This window comes from Thamnophis sirtalis, unplaced genomic scaffold (assembly GCF_051295495.1).
Source record: "Thamnophis sirtalis isolate CommonGarterSnake01/CBP01778 unplaced genomic scaffold, rThaSir2_p1.2 scaffold_4, whole genome shotgun sequence".
NCBI classification, from domain to species: Eukaryota; Metazoa; Chordata; class Lepidosauria; order Squamata; family Natricidae; genus Thamnophis; species Thamnophis sirtalis.
In genome coordinates, this window is record NW_028261384.1 from 107624514 (window position 1) to 107634548 (window position 10035).

General features: G+C 38.4%; 1 pseudogene across 1 annotated transcript in view; it reads left to right on the forward strand.

Annotated features, from left to right (window-relative positions):
• Positions 1–9662, forward strand: part of LOC148046049 (epididymal sperm-binding protein 1-like) — a 40457-nt pseudogene extending 30795 nt beyond the window's left edge. Inside the window, exons 4-8 of the transcript XR_015696467.1 lie at positions 885–1046; positions 4862–5008; positions 6543–6707; positions 7438–7484; positions 9453–9662. The product of XR_015696467.1 is annotated as an epididymal sperm-binding protein 1-like (transcript). The remainder of the gene's footprint in view (positions 1–884; positions 1047–4861; positions 5009–6542; positions 6708–7437; positions 7485–9452) is intronic.
• The last annotated feature ends 373 nt before the right edge of the window (positions 9663–10035 follow it).

Consider the following 10035-nt stretch of genomic DNA (forward strand, 5'->3'; position numbering starts at 1 on the left):
TTATGATCACTGCTCTGTCCCATGTTCATGTTATCAACTTTTGCATTCTTCTGACAAAACCAATGGCGAAGCCAGATTTACTTAACAACCTTGTTACTAACTTATTATCTGCAGTGATTCATTTTACAAATGGGGCAAGAAAGGTTGTAAAATGGGGCAAAAGTCACTTAGCAAATGTTTCACTTAACAACATAAATTTTGGGCTCAATATCGATTGTAAGTCGAGGACTATTTGTATTTACATTTGATTTCTAATTTTTAATTGACCTCACATAGACCCGAAGGGACAGCCAAAGAGCTGAATGTAGTTGGGGCCATAAAATGCCTAATTCTAGTTTATTATATTAGTAACTCCAAGAGACGTGGTGACTCAGTGGCTAAGACGCTGAGCTTTTTGATCAGAAAGGTCAGTAGTTTGGAAGTTCGAATCCCTAGTGCAGTGTAATGGATTGAGCTCCTGTTACTTTTCCCAGCTTCTGCCAACCTAGCAGTTCAAAAGCAAGTAAAAATGCAAGAAGAAAAAATAGGTACCATCTTTGGTGGGAAGGTAACAGAGTTCTTTGCACCTTTGGGGTTTACTCATACTAGCTACATGACCATGAAGATGTCTTTGGACAGCACTGGCTCTTTAGGTTTGAAACGGAGATGAGTACCACCCTCTAGAGTTGGGACCAACTAGCACATATGTGCGAGGGGAACCTTTACCTTTATCTCCAACTTGAATAGTTATATAAGATTAAGTAATATGATTCATCTTTTCAAGAATAAAGATTTGCTTTTAGTATAATTCCTGATATGCTGCAATTGAAAATACTTCAACTCAAATGCTGAATCCAATAATCAGTGATTGCTAACTCTCTTCCTCATTTTTCATCACTGTTCAGGACTATCTGCATATTCACAGGGACCTTGTGTGTTTCCTTTTATTTACAAGGGAAAATCCTATTCAGCTTGCACAAAAGCTGGGACTTCTGGTGGAAAGCTCTGGTGCTCTTTGAGCAGCAACTATGATAGAGAACCAAAATGGAATTACTGTAAACCCTCAGGTATGGAAAAACTTAGATGATAGAAGGAAATACTTTGGATAATCCTGCTATCTAGCTCTGCTAACTATTAAACTAGGACAGGGGAGAATCAAACACAAATCCACACTAAGTTGCAAAAACTCTCTAAATCACTTTCCACCAGTTACCATTTATCAATCCAATTTACCTCCGAAGAGATTGCCCTGGACATAACATTGAAGAACAGAGCATAGAAAAATGTCCTATATCTGAAGTAAGACAATACAGGGGTAAATAAGTCATTTTTGGCTTAGAAATTGATTCTTGAGAAATCTAAGAACATATCCATGTTGTTTCTTGGCCACACACTAGAACTGATTTGCCATTGCTTTCTCTATAGGTTTTGTTGTTGGTACATTTTCTCTATAACAAAGAGGTATCTTAGTGTCCTCCACCATCACTGATGAGAAATGACCTGCTTAGTTTTTCATGGTTGGTCAAGTGCTTCTACGTGTTTTGATTTATACACATCTAATAATAAGAAGTGGTAGAAGTGCATTGTAAAAAACCACTAAGTAAACAATTTATTTGGGCTATTTGAAGCAGAAAAAAGAACCCCAATAGTTGAGAGTTGTAGTTGAGAGTGAAATAGAGGGACAACTGAAGGTGGGATAACAGAATGTTGATCCATTAATTCCTATGGAAGGAAAAATTAAAAGGAGCGTCTTTGTACAGAAAATATTGGGATTAGATAGTATCTTAGTTTGCATTTTTATTATATGTTTATACATTTTTATTTTCTCAGTTCACCTTTACGTAGGGCAGGATCAGTGGGAGTCACTGGACAAATAACCAACTGAATTTTAAAAATATTTAAAATTAAAATCAAACTGTAACTTTTTAAATTGAAAGTACTTGCTGGGCTAATTTGATAACATATTTAGTAGCATGAAACTCACAAAGGTATCAGGACATAAGGAAGTTCAGTGCGAACTCTGGAGCCAGAGTTGAAAATGTGTTTTGGAAATAGTAAGACGGTGCAGATTTCCATGGGATTCTAGGAAAATGCATGTCTAAGTTTAAAAGAGATACAGCCATAGATGAAAACATATGCAGTTTGCATACCTAGGCCTCAGTGATGAAATTCATTTCTTTTACTACCGATTTTGTGGGCCACTGGTGGGTTACGTCTGGTACGCCTGTACTGTGGCGTACCGGTGCCGGCCAGGAGCACCAGGTACCATTCCGGTATGGTGCTCTGGGGGGCCCACCCACCCGCCTGTGCTCTTTACTGGTATTTGAAGTTTTCAGGGCTTCTGCACATGAGCACGGAGCGTATGGCACCTGTGCAATGCTCCGCCGAGCAGCTGGAGCTTCGCGAGTGGCAAGTATGCATGTGTATGCTGTGTGCATGTGCGCTACACATATTAATGTGGTGGGGGCCCAGCCCCATTGCACCGTACTGATTGCAGCGGGATCCAGAACCCACCACTACTGTGTTCATAGCTTGGTGGGCATGGCAGGGAAAATCCCTTTCCCACCCCATCCATCACCATTCCTGCCGCATTCTGGGGCCAGCCAGAGGTGGTATTTGCTGGTTATCTGAACTACTCAAAATTTCCTCTATTGATTCTCCAGAACTTATCAGAACCTGCTGAATTTCTCCCCTGCTAGGCCTGCTCTAACACAACTTCTTGGCTATTGATCTAAGCCCTGCCCATCCCTGTCAGGATAGTGACTGAGCAGATACTCAGCAGCTGTGGAGCCATCAGTGGCCATGAATTCATCAAGGAAAAGCAAAGTGTTTTCCTCAAAATTCCCTGGTTGCTATCTGATAACCTTTTAGGACTGTAGGAATTAACATTCAGGTATCAAGCTATTCCTTTGTAAGAGGAATTAGGAAGAAGTAATGGAAAATGGGAATAATCTTGGAAAATGGGGGTTGGGGAAACGATTCACTAAAAATCAGCTTAGTCCACAGAATATAATTGTGGCAAGTCTCAGAACTTTCAGACTTGCAAAATTCTGCTAATGTAATCTTGTATACAGTAGAATTAATCCATCTGGTCATGCTCCTTGATTGGACTACCCCATTACTCTGACAGAAATCAATCAATTTAAGCAGAAAGATACAGTATATATGTAACCATTTAAGCATATCTATTTTGTTATTGGATAAATCCATTTTTCAACAGCTATACAAGGGGTATACAATGTCTTAATCAGTGACGTGCGGTGACCTTCATGGCCAGTGAGGCAAGTGTGAAAGCCCCACCGAAGCCCCGGCGCTGTGTCCACCATAGAGCGGGACCCTCACCGGCCATGAAGCTCACCGTATGTCACTCGGCAGTTCAAACTCTGCTCTGCAGCCCAAACTTTCTCCTCCCAGCAACTTGGCCTGTTGGACACAGTGGTGGCGGGGGAGGAATGGGCTGGGTGGGCTGGCTGGCTGGGGAGGGGGGAGCCCTTTAAAGCCCTGCTGCCGCGCCTTCCCAGCAAGATTTCCTTTCGGCTCGCAGTTTCCCTTGCCTGCCTTAACCAAAGCTTGGTGCCCTGCCTCTGCTTTCACGCTCTCCCTCCCTCAGCTGTGCAGCAGCGGTGGCAGCAGCTCTCGGCCTATGGCAGCAACATCGCGCAGGCTGTGGAAGGAGAAGGAGGAGGAGGAGGGAACCAAGAGAGGCGTTTACCAGGCGTGCACCCCACAGCCAGGACCATCATTGCGCCGCAAGGCACGTTTCTTCCTGCAAAGCCCTTCGGGCAACCCGAGATCTCCGCCTGATGCCTGAAGGGCTTTGTAGGAAGAAACACGGCTTGAGGCGCAATGACGGTCCTGGTTGTGGGGCGCACGCCTGTTAAACGCCTCTCTTGGTTCCCTCCTCCTCCTCCTCCTTCTCCTTCCACAGCCGGTGCAATGTTGCTGCCGTAGGCCGAGAGCTGCCACCGAAGCTGCTGCACAGCTGAGAGAGGGAGAGCGCAAAAGCTGAGGCAGGTCGCCAAGCTTTGGTTAAGGCAGGCAAGGGAAACCGCAAGCCAAAAGGAAATCTTGCTGGGAAGGTGCGGCAGCAGGGCTTTAAAAGGCTCTCCCCTCCCCAGCCAGCCAGCCCACCCAGCCTATTCCTCCCCCGCCACCACTGTGTCCAACAGGCCAGGCTTCTCACATTTATGGCGGACATTAACACGAAACACCTGGCCTGTTGGGACACAGCGGCGAGAACGTCCCTGCCTCCTCTGACCCCATCGCTGTGAAGAAAGAAAAAAAAAAACCACACGCACACACACCTCACAATAAAAAAAATTACAAATTAAATTACAATAAATTTGAATCCCCCCCTCCCTCCGTCCGATCCACCTTTTCCAGCTGTGGAAACTCTCTCAACTCTCCTCTTGTCCGCCCAACGTAAGCGTGCTAACGTAAGCTCTTAAGGCATGATTCGCTGCTCCCCAATCAGGAGGTGGGAGAATCAGTGCCTCTTTTACATATGAAAGTGTTCGCTTGTTAACTCCTCCTTAACTTTTAAAAGGCAAACAATTCCTTAGGCAAAAGAGGCTCCGAGTTTTCTAGCATCCTCCCATAGTTAACACGGAGAGCAGACACCAAGCCACTGTGACTTTTAATCTGGTAGCAACTACCCTGGCTTTAATTATTTTAAAAAAAATATTTAAAATTCTTTCTTTCCCCCAGGAGACTGGTGAGGCCCCGCCGCCCCTGCCTCTAGTGACTGCATGTCCCTGGTCTTAATAAACTCTATTCCACCTGGAATCTTAATCACCCCACTGCTCATCCAATTCTCTGTTTTTTAGATTGCTTATTTTGGGAGTGCTGCCTAATTTCTCCCCCCATTATCATTCCTTTTCAGAATTACGTCCTTGCAGGTTTCCTTTCCTATTCAACAAAAAAACCTACTTTCATTGTACAAGAGATGGTGCATCTGATAAGCAATTGTGGTGTGCCACAACTGCAAACTATGACAAGGACAGTAAATGGAGGGCATGTGCCACTGAAGGTAGGAGAAACTACAGTGTGGTATAGACACCTGTTTTCCTTTCCTCTCTCAAAATCCAGAGACTCTGAATGCTGCAATGATATTTCAATGGAACAAATGTCCTCTCAGATGATAGTTTCCATGCAACATGGGATGTGCAAATTAAGATTTCCAATTACAGATAAAAAATGAAGTCCAGATTAAGGATGGGAAAGCAAGTCAGTGTGAGTCCAAAGAAATATTTGAAGTGGATGCGTGTGAAAGTAGAGATGAAAAGAATAATAATAGGAAAATTATTATTTCCAATTCTTTTACTACATTTCTGTGCCTGTATGAATTTAGGAAACAGAAGGTGGCTATCTGTGATCCAAAGTGGGTTATATGATGAAAGATAAAGCTTAGAGAGAGCAGCCAGCCATATTTCAAGCTTCTCCCATCTGTTTCTGCAAAGAATTCCTCCTAGAAGATTTCAATATTTTTCTGCTACCATGCTTCTTCCAATCTGTTTTAGACTTGATCTTTCTTTTGCTGCCTTCACTTGATTTCATTTGGTTCAGTTTTCAGACAATTAGCATGACATAGTCATTTTCCTCTACATAATTATTTTTGAAGAGTTTGTTAGGTTAGAAGCATAAAAACAGACAATAGCAGCAAAAAAATAAAACAAATTAGGACATAATATTTGAGTATTGCCTATATGTTGTTTATGCTGACAAGGCACCTGAAGCAGGATTTAAATGGAGGCAATGTATATTTTGCAAATGCTGGAGCCAACTGTAAAATTCACAATTGACAACCATGTAACTGTGGGATGCTATAATTATTATAAATGCATACAGGTTGTGAAGTGCCTGAATCAGGATCATATGGGTTTGTAGGTTTTTGACCTTCCTAGTTGACTATCAAGTCACTCATGATTGTTAGTCATGAAATTATGTGATTGTAAGTTTTGATTTACTGATTCTCTTTGTCAGAAGTTTGTAAATGCTGATCACATGATCTAGGATGTATGCATCTTACTGCTTCTGTGAGCCTCCGCGATGCTCCAGCTCTTCAGCAGAGTGTGGCGCAGGTGCTGTACATGCCATGCGCATAAGCGCCAAAGACTTAAAAGACTGGTTAGGAGCTCAGGCAGGCTGGTGGGCCCTCCGGAGCACTGTATTGGACTGGTATCTGATTCTCCAGGCAGGCTCTGGTATGTCATACTGGGGCTACCACTTGCAACCCACCACTGACCTATACCCTTAAAACCCTGGTTGCCCCACAAACTAAATATCATGTTGCCTTACTTTTCCAGCAAAAGGTCTTCTTGCAACAAGCTTCTAGGTTTTCTAATTGTGTCTTACAAAACTATGTTTTCTTGGTAATATCTATTTTTAGCCTAACCAAGCATTCAGATCTTGCTTTGTTCTTAGCGAAGCATGTTGGCACTTTCCTTTTCCAATGTAGGTGCTGGTAGAAATGTATTGAAGGAGAGAGAGGGGGAGGGAGATTAAAGTTCATTTCAATATAAAAACTACCCAATTCTTTATTTTTGTGTTTCCAATATCTACAGAATATGAAGGCAACTCTAAAGGCAAGATATGTGTTTTCCCATTCATCTACAAAGGGAAATTATTCACTTCTTGCACCAATTAAAATTCAGAGGATGGAAGATTTTGGTGTTCTGTCACAAAGAACTATGACAAAGACCGGCAATGGAGCTATTGTGCTGATACAAGTAAGATAAATCAGAAGTTGCTATATTAAGAATCACAGATCAGAATGTGCCATAGTGATTATTGCAAACTAAAAGGAAAGAAAAAGGTATGAGAATTGGATGGAAGTCAATATTTAATTTATTGATATCATTATCCTATTTGGTTAGAAATCTAGGGTAGCTCTTTATTTTCTTAATCAACTCATATGCCACTTCTAGACAACTTTAGGCATCTTACATGTTAGATTTTAAATCAACAATTTAACAATATAAACAATAATTAATGATACCAATGACACATCAAAGAGAAACAAAAATAAAGATTCCAGTTACTCATCATGTAATATAAATTCAATACTACAGAGTAGATTCTGAAACACTCTGTCCTAAGTCCTGTTGGAAGAGCCAGGTCCTTAAAGATACACGAATATGCAGCAGAGTCAATGATGTATAGAATTCAGAAAGAATGCTATTTCACAGAGTGGATGCAGCTACAAGGGAGGGTCATCTCCTAGGTCCTGCAAGATGACATGTTCTACATCTGGGATTTGGAGTTTGCCAACTTTATGCAATTTTAATGGCTGGGCAGAAGTTGCAGGAGATGAGTGTGATCCTGTAGGTATCCAAGCTATAAGCCATCTGATAACCTACTTTGTCTTAAAAAGAAGAAATGTTGTTTATTTTTTACTTTGTAAACAGCTGAACGGTATCTATGTATACCACAGAACTGACCTTCTACCATTCCTTCTAGGACTGTAAACCAAGAAGGCCTTTTGGACAATATGTGTGATTCCTCAGGTAAGACAAAAATGGAAAAGGGACGAGAAAATGCTTGAGATGCTAAGGTTAGGTGGGGAAAAGATCTGGCCACACAAGTCTTTTTAGCACAGTAGAAAATAACATTATAACCTCAACTTTTTACTTTTACACAATAACACATCCCAGCCATTTCTATGATAACATATCTATCTAATCAGGGAAACCAAAATCAAAGTTTGCTTTTATTCCATCACAAGCACAAAATCCAAAAGCAGTTTCCAAATGGAAACAAAATTAAATATGTTATTTTAATTTAATCATTCCATTTTTTTTCTTGCTGTGGAAGGTAATATACTGCATATTTCTGTTTACACTTATTAATCATTATAGACTATCATCATTGATGTTAACATAATTTACTACACTCTCTCAGATTCTTTAATCTTAAAGGGGAAAACATTTTTTTTAAAATTCATTTTAAAACTCTAAATCTTTCTTTGAAAATATTTCTAAAATCAATGAATTCTAAATTCTAATATTTATTTTTTATTTTATTTTTTATTTATTTTTTATATTCAAATTCTTTTTCAATAATGTTTTACAAGTTTTAGAAATAACTCAAGCATTGTATATATATATATATATAAATCAAACTCACTTTTATAAACAAAAAATTACATTTGAGTTTTTTTCCAAATACATATAGATATTAGACATGTAGAAATCCTCTCTAACTCTAATTAACTCATTATATGTAAGTCATTCTCTCCAGCTTGTTTTGACAGAATAAATCTTTTTCTCTGTAATATTGATGAAGTATCTTTTTCTCAAATAATTCTCAACCTTTTTAGTATCTATGAATTAAAAATCCCAAACTTGTCCTCTTGAGTATTGTAGATTTGATTGGAGCTCTTTTTTCAGTTGCACTGGAAGGGAGGGTTGTATTTAAACCATCATCATATAAAGATAGATGTCAGATTTATACTCCAAAATTTACAGTTCAGTCCTTTATCAGATATTTGTGAAATTGTCTCAGTTGTTTGATAAATTTCTAAACATTATTGCATCTCTAAATTGCTCATCTTTCTTCCATCTTTAAAACATAATTGATCTAAAAGTGAATGGTTTTCTGTAAACATTTTTCTAATATCTTTCTAAAAATATGCTCAAATTCATGTTTTGTCATCTTCTTAGCTCTCTCTTATGGTCAAATAATAGATTTTTAAATAAACCAAGTAATAGTTCCTGTCCAATAAGGATTCATAAAAATTGTTTCAGCCACCCTTAAAGTAATCCAGAGCTACAGATTAATTAAAATAATAAAATAAAACCACATTACTCCATCAAATGGCATCATCATAGGATTTTTTTTCTGCCCTTCTACCTCATGCTTTCTCTTTTTCAATTTTCTCCTCCCCAAATTTTCCATTATTTTAATTTTCTTTGTATTTTATATTTTGATAAACTAATACATTAAAAAAAATCAGAAAAATGCCAAGGTAGGAGAGGACAGAGGGAGGAAAAAAGCGTAGATTTATGCTGTAATCTAAACACTCTGAAATCTTTAATTATTTTATAGAATAATCTTCAAAGAACATATTTTGGTTTCTTAAGTTTCAGTGCTCTTTGCTTTTTCTTTCTTCCAAGATCAGAAAATATAAAGATGTTTTTCTCCCTAAATTACATGTGACATTGATTCATTTAAATAATAATTGATGCTGATAGTTTATTCCTTTTTTTCTAAATGCAACCTATGTAGCATTTCACAACTTCTGAGTGAATTACGTATAATTTTGGTTTAAATAATACAATGAAAAGACAAACAGAGGTAATTTCATATTGACCGTGTACCTACATTACAAGTATAACTTTTGTGCCTACAAAATAAAACAGAACACAAATAGATTTTAAATTTATTGTAAGTTGAGATAACTTCTTAACTTTTGTAGATGGAAATATTGAACTCTCTTGAACATTATAAGTGCATTGTTTTTCTTTTCTCCCCAGATTACCAAAATCAAGAAAATATTAGATGTTTGTAATTACAGGGATGATAATTTTTGAATGGAAATTATGACTATATGCCACCTATCATATCTAATTTTACCTTTGCAAACTTATTACTTCAGAAAAGATATATCTAGATTTGCTAGAAGCTATCACACTTTGCATTACTTTACTGTGACCCATCTTTATTCATAATTGTGCCTGAAAGACTCACCCAATGGAAATCCTTATAATTTCTAAATGTCTGATTATTTATAATAAATACTTTTAGCAGCAAATTGGAGTGTATTGTTTTGCATTGCCTGGATTGGTTTACGTAGCCTTAGTAGATGAACTTCCACAAATGGATTACTTGATTCATGTCTGATACTGGTAATTGATCACTGTCCTTTTACGTTTTAAATTAATCTGGAAAATGAATTGACTTTTCAAATTGTCAAATTGATTTGGAAGTACATATTTCTATTTAGCTATTCAATCTGAACCATCATTCTGATTTGCAAAGTCAATTAGGTTGGGGGATTTGATCAAATTGCTTGTGAAAGTAACCTCCAAATTGCAGCTCCTGCAGTTTTACACCATA